The sequence below is a fragment of the Emydura macquarii genome, unplaced genomic scaffold (assembly GCF_026122565.2).
Source record: "Emydura macquarii macquarii isolate MOO-44397 ecotype Brisbane River unplaced genomic scaffold, CSIRO-AGI_Emac_v2 contig_1390, whole genome shotgun sequence".
Classification (NCBI taxonomy): domain Eukaryota; kingdom Metazoa; phylum Chordata; order Testudines; family Chelidae; genus Emydura; species Emydura macquarii.
Window position 1 is genome coordinate 19,828,696 of NW_027131527.1, and position 27,388 is coordinate 19,856,083.

General features: G+C 39.1%; 1 pseudogene; it reads left to right on the top strand.

Annotated features, from left to right (window-relative positions):
* The first annotated feature begins 283 nt into the window (after positions 1-283).
* On the top strand, positions 284-26,464 carry LOC137156269 (lipase member M-like; annotated as a pseudogene).
* Positions 26,465-27,388: the final 924 nt, after the last annotated feature.

Below are 27,388 nucleotides of genomic sequence, written 5' to 3' on the forward strand. Positions count from 1 at the left end.
CCCTTATTCACATGAGTAGTCCTTACTTGTGCAATTAGTCCTACCCAAATCCCTAGCAGAAGGAGCTCAGCCTCAATTTCCCAAGCTTATCTATTTTTTTTATTCAACTGTTTTACCTTAATGCTACAAAAAGTCAGTTATATGGGGAAGGGCGCTTTGGCTAAGATAAAGACTGAAAAGTTCTAGCAAACTAAATTCCTCACCTGGAATTTTTTGTTACACACTTTCCTACATAAATTCACTTATTGTTCCCTTTTCCCAGATCTTATGATATTCATAGAGAATGATGTGTTTGCATTTTTACAGACTATTTGGCAAGAAGGAATGCTGTCTGTTGAACAGGAGACTGAGAGAATGTACTACCAAGATGTGCAGAAATGGATTGATAGTCTGACTTTGCACCAAAGTCCTATACCTTATCAGTGGATTTAATAAGGAGAACCTAAACATGGTATTTATATTAAAAGACTAGAATCTACACAAGCTAGTATTTGAGTTTCATAGTATTTTTCCACATAATATTATTATTAAACATTTATATTATTATGATACACAAAAGTGCCAATCATGAGTAGGGCCCTATTGTGCTGGATGCTGTGGAAACACAGACAAAGATACTGGCCACACCTTGAAGAGCTTGTGAATATGAAGTTTTTATCAAGAAAGTGAGACTCTTTTCAATGTTGCTGAGTTGGTTTTGCCGGATCCCCCCCACGTACAAATCAGATTGTCTGGGCAGTGCAAAATCCACCCACTCCTCCTGTCCCGTGGCCTAATACATATGTTGTTTGTTCTGTGATGAAACAAATATTTTTTTGTTTGTGTATTTCTGAAAAGAAATCTAAGTAGAGTTTTGGATGTTAATGATATTGAAATGTTAGGCCCTGAATTTAATAGCACTATACCTACAGGGAATTTCATTCCATTGTCAGCCCAAGAACCTACAACCACTTAAACCTCATGATTAGGACTGAAGAGAGGTTTATGCCGGCCTTTGATTTAGAATGAATGTGGTCCCCAATAAATTCAAGTATTTAAACCTGAGTTTGTACTTCATTCAAATTTCTGAAATTTTAGTGCTGATCAGTTCCCTGGAGGTGCCAGCGATTTACCAGTCTGAAATATGTTGAATACACATAGTTTGGAAGGTAATCTGGGTGAACAGGGTCTAATTAGTGCTGAATAACTCACTCATTTTCACTCTTGGGTGGTCCATTTCAAACTTTGTTTTCCTCTTCAGTTTTGGTCACAAATCCATGTGAGCCCCTTGCATTTCACTTATTAGCTTGAACAAACTCAAAGCAAAACTCATTCCAGACATCAGCACTTTCTCTGTTTTTTTGGGTACAGATCATGCATTATCGCTAACAACTGTGCAGAGGGCAGAAGTTCCATTTTGCAAAGCATTTTGAGATTGAAAAATTTGGCTTTGTTCCAAATTGGAACAAAATCTGAAAATTGTGAATTTCTCTGCAAAGTAAAGTTCATGGAAAAAAACTCATTTGGGGTTGAACAAAATGTTTTGGTTTTATTTCATCTGCTTCTAAATTTTTTATTGTGTATACAATATAAAAGTTAAAAGCAATGAAAAGTCAAGTATTTGCTTCCAAAAATGTCAAAACAGGATATTTTAAAAAAATCTGGTTTTGTTCTTATATGAAAGTCCTTTGAAATTGACCTAATTTCATAAAGCATTTAGATTTCAGTGGCCCTCTTTATTCTGGTGGAATATGGTTCTGTTGAAATTTCTGTGACCAGTTGTAATCGTTAAATTTCACATTTCCAGCTGAAACCATAAATTGGCTCTGGTTCATTTAGTGATTGCCCCAGGCTTGCTCCATCCCCGGTGAACTTGGTCCAAGTATTGGGTGTAATGAAACTCACTAGAAAAGTTTTGCAAAGCTCCTTGACCTTTAAGCTAAAACAAATGCATCAAACACATCGATTTTATGCTTTTTTAAGCTTAGATTTTATACCCTTTTCAAGGTGGAAATGGGCTGTAGGTTGGGGTTTGCTTGTTTTTTGCAGTTCATGTTTTTTAAGTCCTGTTTGAAAAACTGTGATAAATGTTGGTTTGTATTTTTACTTGTCCCGTGCTTAGACCATGGGTAGGTTTAACTGTAAAATTGTACTTACTGAGCTGAATGATAACTATATTGAAACTGGATTTTTCATTTCATTTAGAAAATAAATGATATCTCAAAACTGTGTTCTTGCAGCATCAAGTAGATGTGTACTTTCCACACTTTCCAGATGATACATCTGTGAAGAATGGAATACACTGTGGTCAGGTAGAGTTTCTGAAATTGAAAATGCTGCTTGCCCGCATCTTTGTTTTAAATAAAAATACTGTATTCAAGGGTGATATTTTAAATTCTCAACTGAAATGATGACTTATGCAGGAGTGGCATACATGCAGATATATATATATTAATGACATGTAAAAGAAAAAACCCGAATCACCCTTTAATACTGGATAGTAAAGTTTTGCAACACAAAACTACATGCATTCTTGGATTTCAATATGTTAATTTCTGTGTAGTAGATAGCATGATTTTCAAATGATTTCTTAGAAGCCTTTTGGCTTGTTTGTAATATGGATACAAAATTTCCAATAAACAGACTATTACATAAGAGTAAAATAAGATTTTTAAGAAAACTACTAAATCATCTTAACTTCAACATGCTGGAAAACTACCTGTTTGTTTCTCTCAAGAATTGTAAATATTCTTTATTTTAATCTATTTGGTACTTTAAAGCAGAAAAACAAATTAAGCACATTAAAATTTTTAAATTACAGATAAAATATACTCTGCAAAATCTGGGGATTTCAAATATTTTGATTATGGTGGTAAGAACAAGGATAAATATAACCAGGTAGGGGCAAACAATATTTTTGTTAACAAACATTCTTCAGGAAGAATGGAGAGGAATATTTATAAGCAGAGGGAAGGATTGCACAGTGGGTCAGTGCATTAGTCTTCACTTCTGGAGATGAGTTCAGTCCGGTTTCTGGTCCGCGCTGTTATTCTTGACATCTTAAATAAATTGCTTTCTGGAAAAGCTAGGTCCAGAGCAGAGAAAATGAGAGGTAATTTTAAACACAGGAATAGGCTCAAGAAATACTTACGAGGCTCTGATCCTACAAAGACTGATACACATGCTTAATTTATACACTGATTAGTACAATGGATTAACAAAAATACTTACCATGAAGTAACAAAAAATAGTGTGGCATTAAACTGTCTTTAAAAAATTAGGAAGTTATTCAAAATCAGAATAAAGGAAATGAAAATCCATAGACTCGATAGTGAATCTATTTAAGCATGTCAGTAAAATAATGGATACAGGCAAACAGAGTGACAATTGTTTGGACTCTCAAAAATACTTTTGACAAGATCCCTCAAAAGGCTTTTCAGGAAACCCTAGTTGAAGGGTGAAAGGTAGAATAATAACATGGATCAGACATTAATACTATGTACACACTGCTGCTTAAGTCGGTATGAGTTATGTTGCTCAGAGGTGTGAATAAGCCACACCCATGAGCGACATAAGTTACATGGCCTATGCACCAGTATAGACAGCGCTATGTCAATGGGAGTGCTTTCATGTCAGCTTAGTGTCTACAGTAGCAGTGTTACAGTGGCGGCTGCACCTCTGTAAACTCTGTAATGTAGCCATAGCCTTAGGCAGAAAAGAGAGAGTAGGAATCCATTTTCAATGAGGCAAAAGTTAACAGTTCTGTGTGCTCCAGATTCCATACTAGAAGTAGGGTTCTTTTATGTAGTAAAGATCTGGACTAAAGGGGGATGAGTTAGGTCAAAACTTCAATAGGACACCAAATTATTTAGGTTAATTCAGACTAAAGTAGACTGAGGAATGTATGTGAGTCTAATGAAGTTAAGTAAATGGGAAGCACGTTGGCAGATTAAATTTGATGACTAATGCTGCAGATTTGTGATGGCAAAAACCATGAAGCAGTCATGGTTCAAAATAACCAGTTCTGCAGTCACTTACACATGGTGGTAGGGAATTGTGTGGATAGATATCTGACCAGGCTCCATTGGGAGTGTTTAGTGAGATGATCTTTGCCCAGGCTTCTGTAGCCACCATGGAGAAGGAGTGGGAAAGATGATCTTTGTCCAGGCTGCTCTTCCCAATTCAACAAAATCCATACTGTGTCCCCTCCAGCCCCACTAAAGCTGACCCTCACTTGACCAACTCACTATCCTCTTGGGACAAACATTACATGAATTTGAGCTTAATGTGGTTATAAAAGTAATTTAGAAAAGTCATAGACTTGGTTTACCCACTTCTGTGTATATCATGTAAGCTAATTCCTTGTTAAGTAGAAGTGTTTCTGTAGTTGTTGCTCTCCCTGGTTCTGTACCTGAGGAGAATGGCTTTCCAAATCCCACCACATTGTACCCTTCTGCGGAAGAGGAGAGGAAGGAACTGGCAAGCATAAAAGAGGCCATTTTAAAATCACAGTTTATAGGACAGATGGTTGAAAAATGACTCTCCTGGTAAAAGTTGGACTTTTTCTGGGCACTTTTAGATTCACCAGATTCATGGGTGTGAGGGATGGATCTGTTTGCATATTTTGTATTTGATTCCCTTGAGGTAGAGCCAATTTCTCAACGTATGTATCAGCACCCAGCATTTTGGATTGGTGAGCTCTTTTTAAAATCTGGCCTCATCTGTCCACTTATTTAAGTGTGTAAAAAGGATACAATAGGTGCTAAGATCTTTTGAAAATCTGACCCATAGCATACAGGTCATCAATAATGCTTTGGGTGCACACTGCCATCTTAATGGGGACGGACTGGCTTAAATGCTGCCATGCCCTACCGCTAATAGTAATAATAACTAATAACTTGCTGCAGCTGCACAAAATTCTAATTTACTCATCTACTTGATGTTCCTTTCTTGACAGCCTGCTCCATCTCATTCTCTTTCCTCTTCTTTTTCACCACACACACAGATTAATGAAAGGTTAGGGGAGCTAGAGACAGCAGGCCCAGAGCAGCAGGCCACTATTGGTAAGGCAACAGAGAGCCTGCTCTCTGTTCTATGCTGCCTAATTATACTATGAGAAAAACTTCCAAGTGACAGGAGACTTCTTTTGTCTGCGCTGGTGGTTCTCAACATTTTGGGCTCAGAACCCATTTGTAAACCTTGATGGCTAGTTATGATAGGCTGGGCCTTTACTGAGTCCTGCTCAGATATTTTCAATCTTGTCCCCTTCCAAAGTCCTTTCGCCCATTAGGAACCTGAAACGAGTCTCTCCAGATTCCTAGGTACAGGGATCCCCCAATAAAAGGGACATCCGGTCTGAGTTTTCCTTTAAGAGACTGTCTAGAGGTCTGGCTTGTTTATGGTGGGTAGGTACAGCTAGACCCCGGCTCAGATTTTATCTCGGATCCTTCCCCCTGGCAATTGACTTATACCTAGGCCATGTCTATACTGATGGCGGCAAATTCGCCACCGCCAGATCGATGTTTCTGGATCGATTGAGCGGTCAGTGTAGACCCACTCAATCGATCAGGAAGTCGACGCTGGTAAACCACCCCCTCAAGTAGCGTAACGCTGCGTCGACGGGAACGCTGTTCCTGTCGGCACAGCGCAGTGTAGACTGCGCGCAGAAGGGAAGCAGAGCAGTCGACTACGTAACTCCCGTCGACTGCTGCCAAATCTCCAGGTAAGTGTAGACCAGGGCCTAGTCTGGTGGGTCGTTCTGAGTGGCAGAGGTTTACAAGACGTCTTCTTTCTGAAAACTCTGTAGCCAGGTGTTGGGATTCCCTCTGAGACCTCTTTCCACTTGGCTTCCCAAGAACTGAGTTCAACGCCAGACTTCATCACTGAGGCATCTCTGTTTGGCGTATTGCAACTCTACACTGAGTTGATCAGACTCAAATGCAGGGGGGTGGATGCCTGCACATCACAATTCCAAAGTTAGACATGTCAGGCCAGGTTCACCTAGGCCTGGGTCAGCTAGTTCTGGGCACAGCAGATTTCTGCTGTTTCTGCGCCTTCCTGTGACAAGTTCTGTTTTTAAGCTTGGTTCTTCCAAGTGAAGCAGGGCTCTTCAGGTGCGCCTATTTGGCAATCATTATCTTTCCCCTGATTCGGATGGGGGCATACCCCATCCCACGAATAAACAGCTTACTAAATATTTCTTATCCATGAAATACAACATATGTATTAATATAATAAGTACTAAAATGGTACATTGTGCATGCCATAGTAGTGGGTCCTGTCCTGAGGGGCTGGCTGGGCTTGGTTCCCCCCTCCGAGCATTACCATCATCCAGGTTGTAGTATAGCTCCGATTTGGCCCAGCCCCACTGCCGGGAGGGTTGGCCAAGCCAAATTTATGAGAGAAGTGCTGTATCCTGGTGCATGGGGTCTCTGCACCACTCGCTCAGATTGGGCCTACATCATGGCAGAGGGACAAATGGAACACCAGGTTGCCCAGAGTGGGAGCTGCTGCTGCAAAGTGACTACAGGGCAGGTTGTGCAATCACACAAGCCTCCCTCACGACCATTAGACATATTCTGGAGATCCAATCTTGGGTCACCATGAACAGACTGAGAAACCGTGGTCTGGGCCATGGCCTGTCCCCCTAAATAGATGTAGTGGATTACACAATGAGCACGTGTTCTTGTAAATGATTACAGAGGGGCTGGCTATCTATATTTAGTTAGCTCTTTCATTACAAAATATTATTGTTACTTTTGTTTTGGATGCATCAACATATCTTTGTTTGCAGCCTGGCTTTGGTCTTTGTCCCCTTTGCTATCCCACTGCCAGAGATGATGTATAATGGAATTATGCCAACCATTTGCTCATCCCATGAAATTCCATTTGCATTTAGCCATTGTCTGTCAAGGCTTCATAATCCTCATTGGGATACCGTCTATCGCAGATCATTTCACTCTGCAAGAGGGGAAACCAAGACTTATGCCTGAGATAATTTGCACATGTGAGTTCTCTATAGTATCTGGCTCATGGAGGAGGGGATTTCACTCTTAGCAGGAAATGTCAGAGTGTCTTTGTTTGATTTTCATAAAGTCTTTCCTGGTTTGCACAGTGACATCAAGTAAATCACATGAATAGTGCAACAATTAGCTCCTCTTATTAGGATTCCAACCCAGCTCAAACCAGGAAATACTGGAAATCTTCCCAGAGAATTTATTCTCATAAGGTTTCCAATCCAGTTTTCAGAACAAAAAGTTTTAGATAAGCATGGATAAGCTACAGAAAACCATCAGACCGAGATTTTCAAATGTGAATGGTGATTTGGGTGCCTAATTAGAGGCATTTAAGGGGCCTGATATTCAGAATGTGCCGAACACCCGCTCGGCGTGTCAGCTCCCTTTATGTCACAAGTGGGGGATCAAAAATTTGACACACACAAAATCTGTTACCACTTTAGAAAATCTTGGCTCATTTATTTAGAAACATCTTCAATCTCACTCCTCAGATTTGCCTTGATTGCCCATCACTGATCCAAATATTAAAGCTAGTGAGGCAGTTTCAGAGGGGAATGAACATTTGGAAGTCAATTTGTGGAAGAGTTCAGGGGGATTGTAACGTCAAGAAATTTTAAATTTTAAAAGGGAAAGAATTTAAAAAGAGAGAATTTAAAAAGAATTTAAAAGGGAAAGAATTTTAAAAGGGAAAGAATTAACTATTGAGTCCAAATAAAAAAGCAAAGAAGTAGGTGGAGGTGAGGTAAGGCAAGGCTGGGGCCCAGAATAGAAACTCTCCGTATTAGTGTAATAAATTCAGATTTAAGTCTATAGTGAATCCAAGAAAAAAGCCAGCTTCAGGAATTCAGAAAAGCCTGAATATTATAAGCAGTGAAGTCTGCAAAATGTGAAACCTGGGATTGAAACTGGCATGTAAAAGCTTGCTCAGGAATCATTACTACATTTCTAAAAGTTTGTGTGGTGGGTGGGACACCAAATCCTTTTTGCTTAATTCTATTGTGCAATTTTATGTTCATAGAGTAAGGTACTGCTGACAGCACATAATAATCAAGCCCAGACAAAATCAACATATGCAGTTAGTATTGTGGGGAGGACAGGGGGCACACCTCAAAAGTTTGGAATTTGGATGCTTAAATACCAAGATTATTAAGGGAGACACCGCCCAGGATATTTGGTTGTCAAGCCTCATAATGTTCCATTATACTTACTTGGAGTTGGCTTACTGTGCTCCAATGCTCTGCTACTTCCCTTCCCACTTCTGGTGGCTCAGAAAGTACAGACAAACTACAGTCACTCCCTCTGAGAATGAGCCAAGATGGCATCTGCTGAGCCTCTTAACTACTTGTGATAGTCTTAGGGAATTAGGGAACTAGAACCAGTACCATGTGGCTTGGGTCTCTAATCTACTAGAATATTTGAGTATTGATAAAGCCCATCACAAAAGGCTATTAAGGAGACAGTAGTCATGAGCTGTCACAGTTCTGAAACTGGTCAAGAGACAGTAAAGGGAGAACAGTAACAAATGATGTATTTTCCACATAACAGGATTAACAGTAGAACTGATCAAAAATTTTCGGATGGAATCCTTTTGATCCAAAAAATGCCTTTTATTTGAAATCAAATCTTTCAGCAAGAATGTGTTGATTTTTTCACAATTTCATTTAGAAAAAAATTGCAATGACTTTCTGTATGGTCAAATGTTCTGGGTTGTTTTTTTTGTTTTTTTGTTTTTTTGTTTTTTTGCTTCAAAATAACTTTTTATTCCAATTTTTTTTTATTATAATAAAAAGTTGAAATTAGAATGAAACATTTAGATATTATTGAAATGGAGCTTCTTGGTTGGTCTGAAATGAAATTTGTTTTGTGGGAGATTTCATTTAGATGGAAAAAATATTTGAAACTGTAGAATTTTCCATGAAATAGAAACTTCCTGCATAGCTTTAGTTAACAGATCTTATTTTCACAGGCGTTATAGTCTCTGAAGACTTAAGCACATGCTTAACTCTTTGCATGTATGTTGTCACATTGAGTAAAGTTAAGTACATACATAAATTTTTATTCTATCAGTGCCTAAATTTGTTTAACAGAAAAACAGCACCCAGACAAAATAAAACAGTAAAACATACAAAGCACAACTTATACTTCTTATTGTTATGTCAAAGATTTGTGCTTCACTGATGTTGCGATATGTACATGCTTATGTATTTCTGTATTTCAGTTTTCATGACGTGGGTATGTATGTCTTAACAGCAATGATAACATTTATTCTGAAGAAAAATAGACATGAAAAACTATTACACTGGTCATTCTCGGGGCAATATCTATATGTTAAATACAACAGAATGCTTTTTGTATGTGTCCCTGTTCAGTAGGACAGGTTTGATTTGGAGTAATTAATATCCTTTCATGTGGATTTATAACTAGATATTGGCCAAAAAGTGGTATGTTGTTGCTCTGTAAACATCCTGCAATTTTCTATAAGCTTGCTATAATTAATTTCTTTTGATTTCTCAACTTTTATTGCATGTTCAACTATGCCACATCTAATTAAAAATCAGTTGATTTCTTTTGCTCCTGCCTAGACAGTAAAAAAACAGCAAATGCCCTATAATATAATTCTTGTTGTTTTTCCACTTTTTTTTAAAAAAATAAACAGCCTGAGTTATCTAACAGTAACTAAAGTGGGGATTCAGAATCTAAGCAAAATGGAGTTATGTATGTATATTTTAAAATTCATACCACTCTCAGTGACTGAATTTTTTATGTGAAAGAAGCTGTGATGATTTGGGGTATCCATGTACAATTTATCAATTCTGTTTGAGATTATGAACTCTGTGTATATGTTTATCAAGCTGTATGCTCCATTTTGTTTTGTAAGGCTGGTCTCTTCCTTTGTGCTCCTATTGTTTTTATCTCCCTTTTGGGCTGAAATTCCAAAGTGTGGTGATACTGGACTAAGAATGAAGGGTTGCTAAACTTTGATTCTCTAGTCACATGGAAACTCCTTGAACAAAGAATTGTCTACAACCCTGGGCAAACAAGTTTTCAAATCTGGACTCCAGGGACCTGATAAATAGGCAACTGATCATCTGATTGGAGGGGTGGGATTGAGGCTGACCAGAGGGTCACATGGCAAAGGAAACAGGAGGTGATTAAAATGATGTGCTTAGAATAGCTCTGTTTCACTGACCAGAACAAAAAGAGGAACACGTGCTGGTCGAGGAGTGCAGACCGCAGAGGTGACCTGAACCCCAGAAAGGACTCTGACATAAGCACAGAGTAAGGTCAGGAATAGTGAGGAAATTTAGGCAGGAAAATGCGTGTAGGTGTTTATTATTTTGCCTAGATCTGTGTTTCACTTGTTATCTAAGTAAATAGTAATTATGTTTAGAAACCTTTGCAAAGCCAATCTGCATGTCTGTTTCGTCATTATTACATATCCCAGAAGAGACCAATTTATAAACCTAGAGAGCCCACAATTTTGGAGTTCTAGAAGAGAATCTGCTTAAGCTACTGGGGAGCTCCTCTTATTGTGGTATAAGCTACTAGAGAGCCAGCGCTAGTCACAGGGGCTAGGCAGTTGGACTGTGGGGTCTCAGGTTGCAGAAGGTGGTGCTAGATGAGGAGCTGCCCTCTGAGAGTGTGCCTCCACATGCCAGCCACGGACAGTGGCTGGACTTTGTTCGAACCCAGCAAGTTTAAAGTATGTGGTGCCCACTGAGGTGGGACCCAGACCCAGCAGTTTGGTGAGTGTCCAACAGGGGAAGCACTACCAGGCTGTGTTAGTGATAGGAGGCTTGCAACGGTTTGGGTGCCCCATAGTGAAAAATTTCCAAACTCTGAAAGCCTCATAAAAATTGTAATTGAGGGGTATAAAATCATAGGAGGAAAAAAAGTGAAAAACTTCTCATTCTTTCTTAAAAATTAATTTTCACCAATTTGGCCCACATTAGTTTCACATTCTCACACCATGAATTCATGATGAGTTTGGGACACTTAGAAACAAGTTAGACCTGTTTAAAAATCCTATGAACTGTTTTTCCAGTTAAGGCATAGAGAATCAGCAGTGTGTACAGATCAGTGAGAGAGACGCAACAAGCCAAGGGATTCATTCCTCGTGAAGGAGACTAAAGAGGAAAGTACCATTGCTTAATAAATGTTCATCAACACGGCAAAGAATTATAATCTTACAGCTAACTAATAGTGCATTGATGTTATAGGCTAATGCCCTGTTACCAACAATCTACAAGATTCTACATGAATTTAGGTAGATGTCCCTGTAACTGAATTGCCTAACAAAGCTGGACTCCAGATCTACAGTTTACTTTCAGTGTTTGGGTGTTTCCTTAATAGATAATTGCAACCTGGCAATAACTTGTCTGTATTAATAAAGGAAAGAGCAGAGGTATAATTGTCATGCACACCCTTTAGTATTCACATAATTGCCACTCTGTTCATTTGATGACAGGTATTTTTAACTTTGTACAGGAAATCTGGAGCTTGGTATAGCTGCTCCTCTTAACACAGATCTACACTTACGGGGTGTGTCTACACAGCAGCTACACATCAGTGGCTGGCCTGTGCCGGTTGATTTGGGCTTGTGGGGCTCAGACTGTTGGGCTGACCCATTGCTGTGTAGGCTTCTGGGTATGGGCTGGAGCATGAACTCTAGGACTCTCCCACCTTGCAGGGTCCTTGCAAGCCTAAGTTGGCTGGCACAGTCCAGCCATGGGTGTCTAGTTGCTGGGTAGACATACCCACAGCAGCGTGTAGAGTACAGATTCTGCATGCTCAGCTAACATGGGTATAAATAGCAGGGTAGACAGTGAGGCACTGCTTGGTCAGTAGAGTAGAGTGTGCTACACACCTGAACCCTAGGATATATACCATACATGGCTCTCTCTACATACCCAATTAGTGCCTCCCACAGCTACACTGCTGTTTTTAGCAGTGTAATGTCCTGCTGCCTCCCTATGCTGGAGCCTTTCACAGTCACGTGTAGCTACACACTGCAGTGAGTGTGGACGCAGCCTGCCTTTCACTGCAGCATGTATCTATGCAATACACTGCCACAGGTATAGACAAGGTCTTTTTATAGTATAAGTCCAAGTAAACATATATCGAAACACTAAGAAATCAAGCCAAAGAGAGCATGGTTGATACAAGATGCTTCCAGGCTGATGATTAGAAAGCGAGAAGTATGAGATCTTGATATGGCAGGTCTCTGCAGTCTCAGGTCTCAGCTTTTTAACTCCAACTCAGATTTGCATTTAGCTAATGTACTGGCACAGCATGAGGAGTCAATCTTTACATAGATGGCAGAACTGCTGCAGCCTGTGAGACTTCCTCTAATGGGGGTACTTATTCAAATTTTGAGTGAGGGGTTTTTGGCTGCTTTTTCTCTACCAGAGGCAGGTGTACAGAAGACATCTGCTGAGTGTGAGCTTTATGAAAAATCAGAAAATCTGTAATTACGGTAAGTACAACATGGGTTAGACCTTTCATTGTTTTCAAGGGTCATGGAGCAGGAGTGATTTTCTGTAGCATATATATTTTCTTTGAAGACCAGTGCATACCAGGAAGTTTGAACTGCCTTAGGAGGGAGTCTCTCTGGAGTGTACCTAATAAATCATTCCAAGTTAAGAAATAGATTTTAGCATTCTTCCAGAGCCTGCAGTATGGTGTGATGCAGACGTGTAACTCGTCTATAGAAATTTGAGATGGTGGGCTATATTCATTGTTGTCCTGTAACTTCCTTGTACTGCTTCCACAGCAGCTCCTGGCACAGGGCATGGGACAAGGATAGGACAGAAAACAAAGGGAGATGTCAAAGCATTTTTGCAGGGATGTGAGTTAGGGACCTCAGCTGATAAGACAAATATTTTTTTAAGATGCACCCTTTAAGTAAATGAGATGTTCCATTGGGATTTAAAATGCGTCTTATAAAGAGGCAAGGTGGATGAGGTAATATCTTATTGGACCAGCTTCTGTTGGTGAGCGAGACAAGCTTTCGAGCTTACACAGAGACCTGAAGAAGAGCTCCGTGTAAGCTCAAAACATGGCTACACCAACACTTCATATCTTCATACAAAGCACACTTCATAGTAAAACTATTACTTTGACCATCACAACTAAACTACTCTAGATGTCCTCTCTGGATCTCTCCACTACTATTAGGAAATATCTGACTTCAATTTGCTTGTGCAACTTTAATTCAGCCCCCCTATGATAATGCATTATCATATAATCTTCAATTACACTTCCACATTATTTTTCCCACAAGAAAAATGGAATATGGACAAAGCAATGTATTTTTCCCTAATCTCATTCTCGAAAATGTCTGAACAGTTTTAGCTGAAAATTTCCGAAACAATTCAGCATGAGGCAGACATGTGGCATGGTAAATTCCATTTTAAACAATTAAAGATCAGAAAATCAACTGGAAAAAAGTGCTTATAATAGAAAGTATCAGAGAACCTTAGCTATGGGCAATGTTAACAGTTCCATGTATAATATTGGGAGCAATTTCCATTGCCTTCCTCAAAAAGCAAAGTTTAAAACCACACAACTTGGTTAATTTCCTCCTGCCCCATTCCTTTATGTTACACTGACCTTCAGCATTGGAAAGTGTCATTTCCGTGAGTGTATGTTCCTATCAAAGCTATTGATGCACAAATTATTTTGCACAGGGCCAAATGTGGCTGTTAATTCTGGTGGCGTATTTGACAAACAGTATTGTAAATTCTGAAGAATTCATAAGAAGAGGACATGGGAATCCAGAAGCATTTATGAATATTGTAAGTTGCTTATTAGAGGAATCTGGGCACAGTTATTTATGCAGTGTGTTTTGTAATTTCTACTTTAAGAGGTTTATCCTTTAAGCAAATCTGTCTCTTGTCTCCAACATTTATCTTCAGTCTCCATTTCTCAGTAGGGTCCAATCTAATCTGTCTTTATTAGGGCAGAGATTATGATGGGTACTGGCTATGGGGTCTGGTTTCAGTTATACTGAACTCATCTGTGGTCTCTGGAGGTCCACTACTGTTCTGAATGGGACCCAGAGTGATTAAAAAATACACCGAACATAAGGGAACAGCTTTTTACATTCTTCTCTTCTGAGCCTTTCTCCCAATGGTATAAGAACTGAACTGGCAGACAGCAAATAGTGATTTCACTATCCAGTTAATCAAAAAATTGTAATGCTGCTAATTAAAACATAAACTTGATATTGTATTATAGTATTATTGAAGTAGGTATTTTTTAATCTTGGAAGCTTGATGGAATGTTCTTGAAAGGATGAATCTTGGGACTCCTTTTAGGATTATTAGTTTAAACAAGACAGAAAGTGCCAAAATTCACTAACTCCTAAAAAGATTTTTCCCAAGTTTCAGAAATTCACCTTACTCACTAATCATAAACTACATTTTCATCTATTTTAGTTCATACAAAATGTCTGTGGATCATATACAAAATAACGCACAAAGGATCTGATAGTATGATATGCTGGGTTCACCTACTTGCAGCATGTGAACTAAAGTTGGTCTCTTTCCCTCTGTCAAAGTACGTTAATTTCTTTTTTAGAAATGTTAGCTGGCTATCTCCCAGCCTGTAACTGGATGATGAGAAAACACAGTTCTGCATTCCTTTGCTAAGACACGGTGTGTTGATGAGGGTGGACCTGGTTCTCAGAAAAGATAAGGATGCCATCTAGATAGATCATTACAAACTGATCCAGCATGTCCCTAAATGTATCACTGAGAAAGTTCTGAAAGGTTGCGGGAGCATTACATATCCTAAATGGCGTCACTAGGTATTCCAAATGCCCAGAGTAGGTGCGGAACACCATCTTATTTGTCCCCTGCCCAGATACAGAGCAAGTTATAGGCCCATGGAGGTCCATCTTGGTGAAAATTCTTGCAAGTTGAAGTGTCTCTCAAAGTTCATTAATGATTGACAAAGGGTTCTGAATGGTAACCTTGTTTAGAGCCTAATAGTCCATGCAAAGGTACAGGAGCCATTCCTCTTCGTCACAAAGAAAATCAGAGTTCATGCTGAGGACATGGATGAATCCCTTTTTCAGGTTCTCTGGGAATGCCTCCACTTAGGCTCGGAGAGGGAGTAAATAGGTCAAATGGAATCTCTGCCCCTGTTTGGAGGTCTATCTGGCATTTGTAGTAACAGGGGTGACTGTGTACGTGAAGTATGTCCGCCTCCCATTGTGAGAAACATCTGCAAGGTTCTGGTATTTTGCAGGTATTGTTTGGGTAGCTGATATCTGGGATTTCATGGACTCCATCCCTGTTGTTCCGGGGCTCTCAGAAGGGCAGTGCATCCTCAGGGGTCAAACTGCAAATAGCTTCTGATTTGAACCCAGGTTCAGTGAGGCAGGACTGTAGGCAGAATGACTAACCCAGAATCAAACCTCCCCAGTCTTCCAGAAGATGTATAAGTCATGAGTGGTGAGCCAGGTGATCATGAAGATGATTAGAGAATGTGCAGAATGCAAGACCAAACTGTAGTGTTTCATGGTGTCCCTAAAGGGTTGTGACAAGTCAGGGTGCCCTCTCATGCATGACAGGACCTGAGGAGAGGAGTGACTATCGATGCATTTAACCAGGTTGGGGACAACTTGTACTGGGTTGGAATTCCATGAACTCAAGCAAAATCTGAGTTAATAAAACAGCTGGAAGCACTGGAGTCTATTAGTGCTGCAAGCTGATTTCTGACATGGGAGAATGTTGCAGACAAAGTGAAAGTAGAGGGTGCATCAGATGTTGATGGACTGCTGTTAGGATACCAGTGAACGGGTGTGGAGGCCATATCCAGTCTTGAGGGGAAAATGTCCAGCCTTGACCTTTATATTGGGACTAAGACCTTGTATTCCCTGACCAAGACATGCAGACCTTGCCTTTTCCCAGACAGGAGATGGCAAAGTGCAACAACCCCACACAGTAAAGACAGAAGCCCAATGCCCAGCATCAGAGGGAAGTGGCTGATCCACAGTTACCTGCATAGTTTCAGGTTGTGAGGGAAGGGAATACTGGAGATGTGCTGACCAGGGTCATGTACGTAGGCATGGTTCTCTTCCTTTCCCAGTGGTGTTCTGATAGCCAGTCCTCAATCTTAATCCATAGGTCATAAAAGCTTCCAGGTTGGTTGGGGGGTCCTACCCATGCCAGCTCATCCTTCATGTCATCATTCTGGCCTACCCTAATATATCATTTTGCTTATTATCAGTGGAGACTCCTAGGGGCAGGGCAGCTGAGCTTCTATAAACTGACTCCTGAGCAACAGACTATGCTCTCTGGGAAGATTTCCAGGGCTTTCTGGATTGATCCAAATTAGAAATACAGTGAGAGAGGCTCACTCTTGCATTATTCAGGCTTTGACTGACCTCATTGATCTACTCAGAAAAGTGAAGGAATTCATGGAAATAACCCCCGTTTTGTTACTCCTTCTGAGAGACCCCTCCTCCCTGTACCAGATAATGGATTGAAATGTCATTAACAACCTTTTTATTTTTTTCATTTTGTAGAGTGAGAAGATCCTATGCAAAGGATACCCAAGTAAGGAATATGAAGTCCTGACAACTGATGGCTATTACCTTAGCATGAACAGAATTCCTCATGGCAAAGGAATTCCTGGGGACACAGATATGGCTCCATTTCACAGGAACCAAGGAGACTTGGGTCTTGTTTCAGCACTGAGAGATGCTGGTGGAAAGTTTGCATACAAGGTGCTATGGCAGGAAGGGGGTATGGCAGGGTTTCTCTGGGGTTTGCTGATTCTTTTCATTTCAGAGGCAGCCTGCTCTGGTGGGACTCTGTTGTATTAATTAAGATGGAACATATGGGCTCTAAGAGTCAAAAGGTGTTAACATGACCCAGTCACTGTCCATCTTTAAACAGTTTTAAACAAGGCTTGGAGTTTTGTATACACAGACCTCAGCTTACTTAGTACCATGGTAAACACATTACTGAAAATATTTTCTAACCTTTTATCAAAGACACAGAAAAGAAGGAAAATCAGAAAAGTATTTGAAATATAAAGTGTTAAGCAAGATTTCATTTTAACAACATTCCTTGTTCCCTTGCCCTCTTGCTGGAAAGAGGTTTTTGGAAGGAAATCTCTCCCTCCTACACTCACTTGACAGTTTTTTAGGTGGTATTAAAAGTAGAAATAACTGTCCTCTGTGGGAAAAGGAGAAAAAAGTTACTTGAGATGGACTGGAGCTGTTTTTGGTTATTGATGAAATCCAATCCTGTTTCCAAAAAGACAAAACAGGACAAACACACACAAAACAGGAGGGAAAAGAACAGCCGAGACAGAAAATACAGCTTCTGTCTCTGGTGGTGACTCTCACTAGTAACCTCACTGATGGAAAAACACAGGCTCAGCACATGGCCTTTTTAGCCACTCTGAGACGTGGTAAACTTGTACCACCATCAGGTATTCAAGCCATTACTTTTAATTGCCTCTTTCTGGTCACAGACTCACAGCAGCATTGTAAATATACAGTCTTGCCTGGCTAAGCCAGACTCTTTTGGACAGAAGGAAAAAGGAGAGAGAGAGGAAGGTGAAGAAATAAGGTGAGGAAGAAAAAGGACATGGGGGGACAGGAGGAGACAGTCTCACAGCCCAGGCGGTGGTTGGGATTTAGCCAAAGTCGATGGAGGGAATGATGTTATCTGGCTCCCTCTCTTTTGCCTACCTGGGTCAGGATATCTTTCAAGAGCAGGACAATGAAGGTCCAGTGGTATTACAGTAGATCCTGAGGTCCCAGAAGATGGAGGGAGTCGCAATCATAATGGTGAATGCTGGATTGTGTACTTCAAAGATTAAGACAGTTATTAGCTGCCCAGAAGAGCTAGGCAGACAGATGTTTCTGTGTCTGCTGGGTAAGACAATTAGACTGTAATATTAATATGTGATAACTAATTGTGTATTGACTTTCTGGATATCCAATTGGAGACACCTGGCACCTGATTGTTAGAATGGCCAACTGCAGATGAATGCAACTGGGCTCAGTGGGTGCTCAGCATCTCTGGCAGAAAGACAGTATGGTTTGGAAGAATAAACACAGCATTGCAAATCAGGAGGCCCTCAGTTATATTCTGACTTGTGTAGAATTAAGGAAGTCCCTTTGCCTTTGTGTCTCCATTTCCCCACCTGTAAAATGGGATAATATTCATTAGAGCTGGTGAAAAACATTCTGTTGGATCTGTTGTTGTTTAACAAAATTATTCAACAAAATTGACACATAGGAATGTGTCAGTTTCATTGCAATAAGTCTGAAACATTTGTATTGCCTTCTTCATTTCCTTTTGATATTTTTAATTTTGATATTTATAACTTAATATAAATGATGAAGTTAATATGAAATGTTTTGAACTTGTCTAAACATGTTTTTCTATATTTATTATATATCTATATATAATAACTATACTTCTGAATATTTCATTTAGTGGGAAAGTCCCAATTTTGACTTTTAGTTCATATGTAGAACTAAACCAAATGTTAAAAATCTCAGGATTTCCCAGAGGAAAATAAATTTTCAATTTTACCTTCTCTAATATTTATCCACCTAGCTCACAAGGGTATTGTGTGGATTAATTACTTAATATCTGTACAGTGCTTTATGAAGCATTAATAATATGATGCTAGCTACTCTGTAAAATCATTGAGCACCCAAAATTAGTGAACACATTTTTGCAAATGTTTGTCCTAACCTCTTTGTGTCTGTTTCTCATCTGTAAATTGGGGCTGATAATTCAGGGGAGTTGTGGAGATTGGTGCTTTAATGTTTCTGAAGTATTTAGATACTACAAAGGTGAACTCTATAGACAAGCTAGGGGTACCGAGTAATTCTGAATCATTTTGTTTTCAGTGCAAGGTTTGGATTGAGTGCAGTAAATAATGCCTAGCGCCACACACTGAGTGCAGAGAATGGGGGAAAAAGGAACATTCAGTATTGTCCACCCTATGCACTGAATGAGGCAAGTGTCTGGTGGAAAAAATAGTATGTTATCATGTAATTAAATACAATATCAGAATACATACACAGTAAGGGACATAATTAAGCTTGTACAATCAACTTTTGACTCAGCACCCTAGGAACATACTTGTAACAATTTTTAATATAATCCAGACAGGACCATATTCCCATGTTAGAACAAATGGCAGCGGACGTATATAAATGGTGTAATCTAGTAGTGAGCTAGAAGAGGCATAATAAATAATATTGAGATGTTCCCCCTTCCAAGAAACTTGAATTTGTTTTACATGCCCTGATCCTAATCACCAGTTCTTTGTACAGGACAATCCCAGATTCCAGGAATCTCCGCGCAATACAGATGCTCAGTCACCAAAGGGCAACTCTGCCTCAGGAACTGACCCTAATCAACAGTACAAGACAGAGAGCAACACTCCTGCTGCTGGCACAGCTTCCTCTCCCCCCAGGCTGCCTCTAGACAAAATCCCTTCCATACCAACATGAACAACAACATAGACACTTCCTCACATGCTAAGAAAAAAAACTTGGAAGACTGTATAACAAAGCTACCTGACCATGCCTAGCATAACAATAAACATACTGTATTTATGCCCGCTAATTTCTCTTCTTCCCAGAAAAGAATCCACTCCTTTGCATCCAAATATTTCTTGACTGCTTGAAAGCTGAGAAAATTAATAAATAAACCAAAATAAATACTGAACATATTATTATAAATGTTTGCTCTAATAAAATCAGGGACTATTTGCTTCTGCTCCTAGATCTTGGCCGGGAGATGAATCAGTGTTAAGTCATTACTACATTACTGAAGTTTCATTTTTGTAAAATATTCCATTTGTTTCTTTTCCAGACCCAAAATCTGCTGTGTTACTGCAGCATGTTCTTTCAGAAGGTAGTAACTGGGTTGCCAATCTGTCCCAAAACAGCCTGGGCTTCATACTATCAGATGTCTGGATAGGAAACAACAGAGGGAACATCAAGTCTAGAAGACACCAGAACCTTTCAGTTGACCAAGAGGAATTTGGGGATTTCAGGTAGGCAGAGCATGAAAATTTTTCTCTTGTATGCTGCATAAGCATTTCTTTATGAGGCTGTGGCAGTAATTTGTATCACTTTCACGTTTACCTTTTCTGCATGTTTGTTTTTCACTTAGAAATGTTGTTGAACATCTGAGGAAAAAGCAGTTCAAGTGTTTTGAAGGATAAAGACAGTGGAAAACACTTTCATCTTTATAAGTTCTTTCAAAAATATTTTTTAAGAGTTCTAGTGTCTCAGAGGGAGATGATAAACATAGTCCCTAAAATACAGACATGGGAACTAGGATTTCCATTTTGTGGAAGGTTTACACAAGGTTTGGACTGTTATTTCACCATGTTACTCACATGGATTTATAACAAGAGACTGGTCAAAACGGGTGCATCTCTGCTTTCCACTTCCATTCAACTGAGCACCAGCGACAGAGCAATTCCTTGCTGAGCAGCGTCTTGGGAAAGAGATAGAGACCAAAATTTTGAGAAGGGAGCTGAGTAGGCAAAAAAGAGGGTGGATGGAATTGAGATTTTAGATCACAATACTGGAATTGGATACACAAATTATAATCATGTTAGTTCCCCTCCTCCCCTTGTTGCTAAGTGCTTAGTATTACTTGTGACCCTCACAATATCCCAAGTCGTCTTTCCACTATTTGTACCTGATCTGGCCTTGTAAACAGGATTTTTGTTTTCATTTTATTTAAAAAAGATTTGAAGATGTGGAAGAGAAATTCGAGTCCATACAATATGGAAACTGTTGTTGTCCAACTTATTAACATGAATGTTAAGTAGAATTTTGTGCATGTTTACTTCACTTAGAAAATGAATACTGTGTAACAATATTTTTTTTCTTGCAGAGCCAAGCAGATGTGTATGTAGCAAACTTTCCAGACTATACATCTGTATAGAAACGTAATCCACTTGAGCCAGGTAGAGTTTCTGATATTTATAGAGCTGTTTAACCACGTCTTCTTTTAAATTAAATATTACACTAATGGATGATGTTTTTTAATCTGACTTGACTCTTCCTTACATACTTCAATTAAAATTTGTGTAGGAGAGAATCACCTGTGTACCAATGATATATGATCATATAATTATCTCCCTTTGCCACCAGAGAGTGAGGTTTTGTATTAAGTTTAACAGGATCAGTCAGTAGCTGCTCAGTACTGCTTGGGTGTTATCTGCTTGGTTTATTATTAGTTTATTTCTAGGTAAATAGAAGAATTTTGATGATCCAAAGAAAATGAAAGAATCATCCATACAAGCAGAAAGGAGAAATATTTCTACAATGTAATAAATATCTATCTTCTGCTATGTCCTTCACAAAGGAGATGGGAGGATGGAGTAGAATTAACTAAGTTTATACTAAAATCTTTTCAAACCTTACAGTGAGTTGAGCAGACAATTTTTCCTAGTATATGCATGGCCTCAGTGACTCTGTACTGGATCCTAAGATGAATAGGAATTGGAAGTGCTCAATTCCTCCCTGGATCAATCTTTAAAATACACTCAAAGGTGCTAATATCCTAATATAAGGATGAATGATTTTGTATTTATTGTTAACAATAAATGTTTATAGTTAACAATAAACAACTGTGGTTTAAAATGAGAGACAGGAAAGTTGGGTTCTGCACAGAATTCCTGTCTAATCTTGGGCAAGTCAGATAATATTGCAAGGCATTTCTGGAGAGGGAGCTGTGGGCTAAGCACTGCAACATATTGGGGCCATAGGATATAGTATTATACACAAGCTATACATGGCAGACTTTCCAGGTTTTCATTTTTTCTTGCAAAGATACACATTTATCCTCAATGAGAGTTTCTACAAATGTCCCCAGAGAACAAGTTTTAGTCTTATAGGTACTTTTTAACAAGGAATTTCAAATCCATGTCAACATCATCCAGACATTGAAATTTATGTAAAGAGGATGAATTCATGGGGAAAGATTTTCTCCAATGCTCTGCACTTACTCTGGAAAAGTGTGGCAAAAGAAATATCCCCTTCCCCTAGATAATCACGTAATCCCATGGCAATAACTCCAACTGCCTGATCTTTCCCCCCTAAACTACTAGCAGTTCCATTACCTCCAGAGGTAACTGCTGTACTTGGGGCAATAAAATTCACAATTGGCAGGATAGCCCTGTGAAATTTATCGAAGAGACCAGAGGGTTTGTTAGTTACAGGTGAAATCTTTACATTTTATCCAGGAAGAAAGGGAGAGAGTTCTTCAAAGAAGCCCAGGATAAGTCCCCAGTCTATCTAAAAATTAAGCATAGGTGTGGTTCCATTGAATTGAAAGGGAGTATTCATGTACTTAAAGAGCAGTACTGGTTTATGTGCTTTTTTTGCTTGTTTGGGGCTCAAAATTTTACTTCAACAAAGCAACTCAATAAGGAACCTTCTACCTGTAATTGTGGAGCTAGTTCCTTCCCCAGAAGGAACTTGCTTATTAACAATGGTTCATAGATAAGTGTTGCTACTTCAAAGCAGAGGCATAGTTAGAAAAAGTATCCAATACACACACTTGAAGTGAGCAACAAAAAATATGACAGGCTAGTGCTGTCAGATTAGCTAGACTGTTTTTAGCATGTGGGATTTCTTACCCTTTCTACACACTGTGTAGAGGCCTATTAGACCACCAAAAAAAGGTGATAAAACATTTTGGGGCCTATGCTGGCTCTCAGGAATGTCAATGGGAAAATTCAAATTAATTAGGATTGTATATTACTTAAAGGGAAAAGAGCCTGGCTAAATGGGAACCCTGTTTCAACTGGAAAATTTATCCTTCTCCATCATAACCGTCATTGTCACTAATATTCTGGGATACCAGTAAATGAGTGATGTTAGAATCTTAGAAAAGAAATATCCTACATTAATTAGAGAAGCACAGGATAGAGGCATTGGGCCAATGGAGAAATGGACTACAAAGCACAGAAATTATATTATCATCATCATCATCAAGATATTATGCTTTCCTGGTATTCATTTTTAGCTATTGGATAAAACCCTTTCAACCCACCTGGGTAGCTCAGTTAGTGGGTTGGTTAATCAGTCTGGAAAGGGGTAATTAAAGGTTCAATTTATGTTTAGAAGATAATTAAATTATTGCTCATAATTGTATAAGGATCTCGTTAGGATTAGTACATCACTTTATTCTGCAAATTGTCCATCATTGTCTGTCTGTCTATCATCTTCTTTTCTTTTCAATTCAAATGATTTTTCTTTTCCCTCAGTTCCTGATAGAAATTAGTTGATTTCAATGGAGAGTGTTTGAAAACTGTGGATTTTAAACAATTCCTTCTATTAGTGTGTTTTCTTTATTTTATTTATATTATCTTTATATATTATTATGAGATTTGAGTGTATAATTTAAAATGAAAAAATTGCCTAGGAGTGAATAGAGAGAACATTATGAAAACAGGTTATCTTTTATGTGGCACAGCTGCGTATTTTTTGTTAACAGAAACTGTGTAACTGGACATCTTATTACTACTTTTTAGTTTGAACATTTTATGACTCTTTAAAGCAGAAAAACAAATTAAGTTCATTCAGTTGTGTTTTAATATTTTACACCTTGTATTTTCTTTTTTGAGGTAGCTAAATCTGGAGAATTTAGGTATTTTGACTATGGCTGTAAAAACAAAGATAAATACAGTTAGGTAGGCAAAAGTGATATTTGTTTTTTCTTTTTTGAAAGATAAGAGGAACAAGGAGAGAACTAAAGTCAGAATATTTGTGCATTTGTGCATTAGATTTTTGTCTCTTGAGACCTGGTTTCCAATCTGATTATGGGCCGAGCTGTCATATTTTACATCCTAAATTACCTCATTGGAACACGTGGTATAGGCTGCACAAGGAGATAGGCTATGCTTGACTTAATCTTAAACAAAACACTAGAGTTGGTTCAAGAAACAACTATATCTGAGCCAGTAAGAAATAGTGACCACAATATAATTAATCTTAATATCCTTGGGAAAAGAATTTTAACAAAACCAAGCTCTGTGACACTAAACTTTAGAAATAAGGATTTAAAAAATGAGGAAGCTTGTGCCACAGAGCCTAAAGTCAGAAGTAAGGAAGTAAAATCCTTATAGTCTACCTAGAGGTTATTTAGGCATCTTATAACGGAGTCATAGGGGGTCTGTCTATGTCTATGCAGAAAAGGGAGCAGGAAGGCACAGAAGGACAGGTGGCCTCGCATTAATGCACAGGACTGGCCATTAGGAGATCTGGCTTCAACTCTCAGCTCTGTCACAGATTTTCTGTGCGGACATGGGTAAATCACGTAATCTGCTTGTGCCTTGGTTTCCTTTCTTCCCAATTGAGCATAATGACAATCCCTCTTTTCCTTCTCTTTTAATAATTATTTAGATTAGGTCTGCTTAGATTGAATTTATTGGGAGATATTGAATGCTGGACACTTTCCAAAATCAGGCCACTTACTAGAAGCCTAACCTAGGATTTTGGAGCAAACCTTTGGCTCCTGGTTTTGAAAATCTTGGAGCAAAGTCTCAATAAGTTTAAATATCAGACATTAACATCCCAGTATTCTAAGAGAAGATTAAAACAAAAAACCTAGATGTGACATAAACTTTCTCACTTAAGGGCACAGGCCAAACTCTCAGTGGTGGGATTAGAACAAAACTTCTAATATGAGTGTGTTTTTCATAGTTATCCAAAATATGGCTTCTTGCATCTTCCTCACAAGCATTCTTCTTTTGGCATATGGTGCCGGATGGCACAAACAATGAATTAGATCTTGGGTAAGTGATGTAGCCACTCTCATGGCAGCATTGTCTGGAGATGTCAAACTCATAAGATGCCTAAACTCATCTATCCACCTTATGATGATAAAGGGGGCAGCCCATAACCAGATGGCATGCTGTTTGTTCTTGAACTCCACAGGGACAAGACAGGGAGTTCAAGAATCCCCAAGAATAGGTGTGAGATAAACCACTCATGACACTAGGTATCTTGTAATTAAGAAGGATCTTTAGGTTCATATGATTGTTCTGATGATCATGCAAGAGTTGATCCAGATAGACTAGGGAATGCTGATCTGAGGCATTTATCTCCCAAGAAATACACCTTCAATCCCAAATATACTCTCACACTACCTGTTGCCACCATTGCTTAGAAAGGTTGTGTCTGATGCACAGCCTGAGAGGCTCAACTATTTCAGAAAAGGGGTATCGTGACTTTAGCCAGTAGTTTTTGTGTGGTTTTGAGATGAAATTGTGAAGTAAGCTGTCTTGATAATTGGATGTAGATAGGACAGAGAAGGGTCAAGTTTTATCCCTATAGAAAAAGAGTACAGTCCAAAAATGATTTGCTGATTTTTCAGGAGGATCTGCAGCTGTCAATGATCTAATGGCTTGGTGAGATGGAAACAAGATGGCACAGTCTTTACAGCTTTTAGTTTAAGTCGTCATTTTGAAAAGTACTTGGATAAGATGTCAAAGTCAGATGACAGGCAGGATTCCAACACCTCAAAGCTCTTTCTGTGTATTGCCAGGAACATGTCATCAGCATCACAAACTTAATTGCCAAGGTGGTTGGTGGTGGTGGTGGTGTGTGTGTGTGTGTGTGTGTGTGTGTGTGAGAGAAAGAACATCAGAAAAAGTAGAGATCCTGGGGAAGTCTGTTGTTCATATGATGTGGGCAAGTTGAACCATTTCTACACTTGACAATCACCGTAGTGTTAAAAATGGTCTCCATAATAAAATCTAGAAGATTCTGGTCTGGGACCATGAAGCAAAATTTTGGGACTTGTCCATGGTACAGAACTTTGGTATGCTGAAGGACAACTAAAACAGTGCCAATGTTATGTCCTGCCTCAAAGACAACTTCAGTGAAAGATATCCACCTAATTACTTGATTCTCAGTGCTACACGCCAGTTGGAACCCTACCTGGTAATGAGGTAACAGTGGGTTGATTAAAGGCAACAGATTTGGGGCAGAGATTGTCTTGTTCTGTTTGTGCATAGGACAATACAATCTTGGGCCATGACTAGGGCTCCTATATACTATAATAATACAAATAATAATTAATAATAATTAAAGACCACTGGTCTTGACTGCTATGGCTACAGCTATGTTATTGCACAGCTAACAAATATATTTGCATTAAAAGTTATTGAGGTTTTAGACTTTCATTTGTCTGATTTTTAAATGGCCTCTTCTCTCATAGAACACCCCTCGATTTTATAAGATAGAAGATATGACCATGCCAACAGCATTATGGAATGGAGGACGTGACTTGGTTACAAGCCCAGAGGACACTGCAGCTTTACTCCCACGAATTACCAATCTAATTTTCTATAAGTATTTTCCTGATTGGACCCATATTGATTTCATCTGGGGTCTTGATGCAACACAGCGAATGTATGCTGACATCCTTGAATTGATGGAGGAGCATCCATAAAACCACAGAAGTGGGTGAAATCCTGGCTCTTCTGCAGTCAGTGGGCATTTTGCCATGGAGCTTTATGAGTCTGGGATTTCCCCCTCTTTGTTTCCCAGTGGGTACTCTGTAAATTGCTGCTTACTTCCAAACCCTTTGTTTCGGCACTTAAATCTCCAGTCAAAGTTCTCGCTTTTTAAACTAGAAGAAGGTACGAGATTGCATTAGAAAATTAGTTGTCAGTAATGCAGCCTTTACATGTATCTGCCTGTCTATATTACACTCCCTGACCAGGGACGGTATTAAAACTGAGCCGTTTATTAATTAAACTTAATATCCAAATAAGTAACCACAGCTCACAGAAATCCCACTGCTTCTGAGTCTCTCTGGAGCACACCAAACTCTCCTGGGACCACACCTTGGTACCAGCTGTGTCCCCCTTGATCTCTTCAGAAGACTTCTAATCCTTAAAGGGACAGGACAAAGGTAACTGTAACCCTAGCATTCCATTATGATTGCAACATTATCAATTATTTATAGTGAGTCCGAGTTTCATTTAGAACATTTTAATTAAACAAAGGAGCTGTTTTCAATCTAAATCTAAGTAATTTTGAGAGGGAAGAGAGCTATTCCCAGAAATCTTTTTTTTTTGGTGCAGAGTGGACGTTCAGTTCTCTTGCAGTCAGTTAGATGCTGAGAGAAAATTTGTGTGTGTGTGTGTGTGTGTGTGTGTGTGTGTGTGTGTGTGTGTGTGTGTGTGTGTGTGTGTGTGTGTGTGTGTGTGTGTGTGTGTGTGTGTGTGTGTGTGTGTGTGTGTGTGTGTGAGACTGAGATACGTTGAAAGGGACTGATCTCTTCAGCCGTTCCCATTTGCAGGCTCCAATTCCATTGAGTAAGAGTCAACGATGTGATACATTTGTGAAAAAGGCAATTCTGCGGTGAACT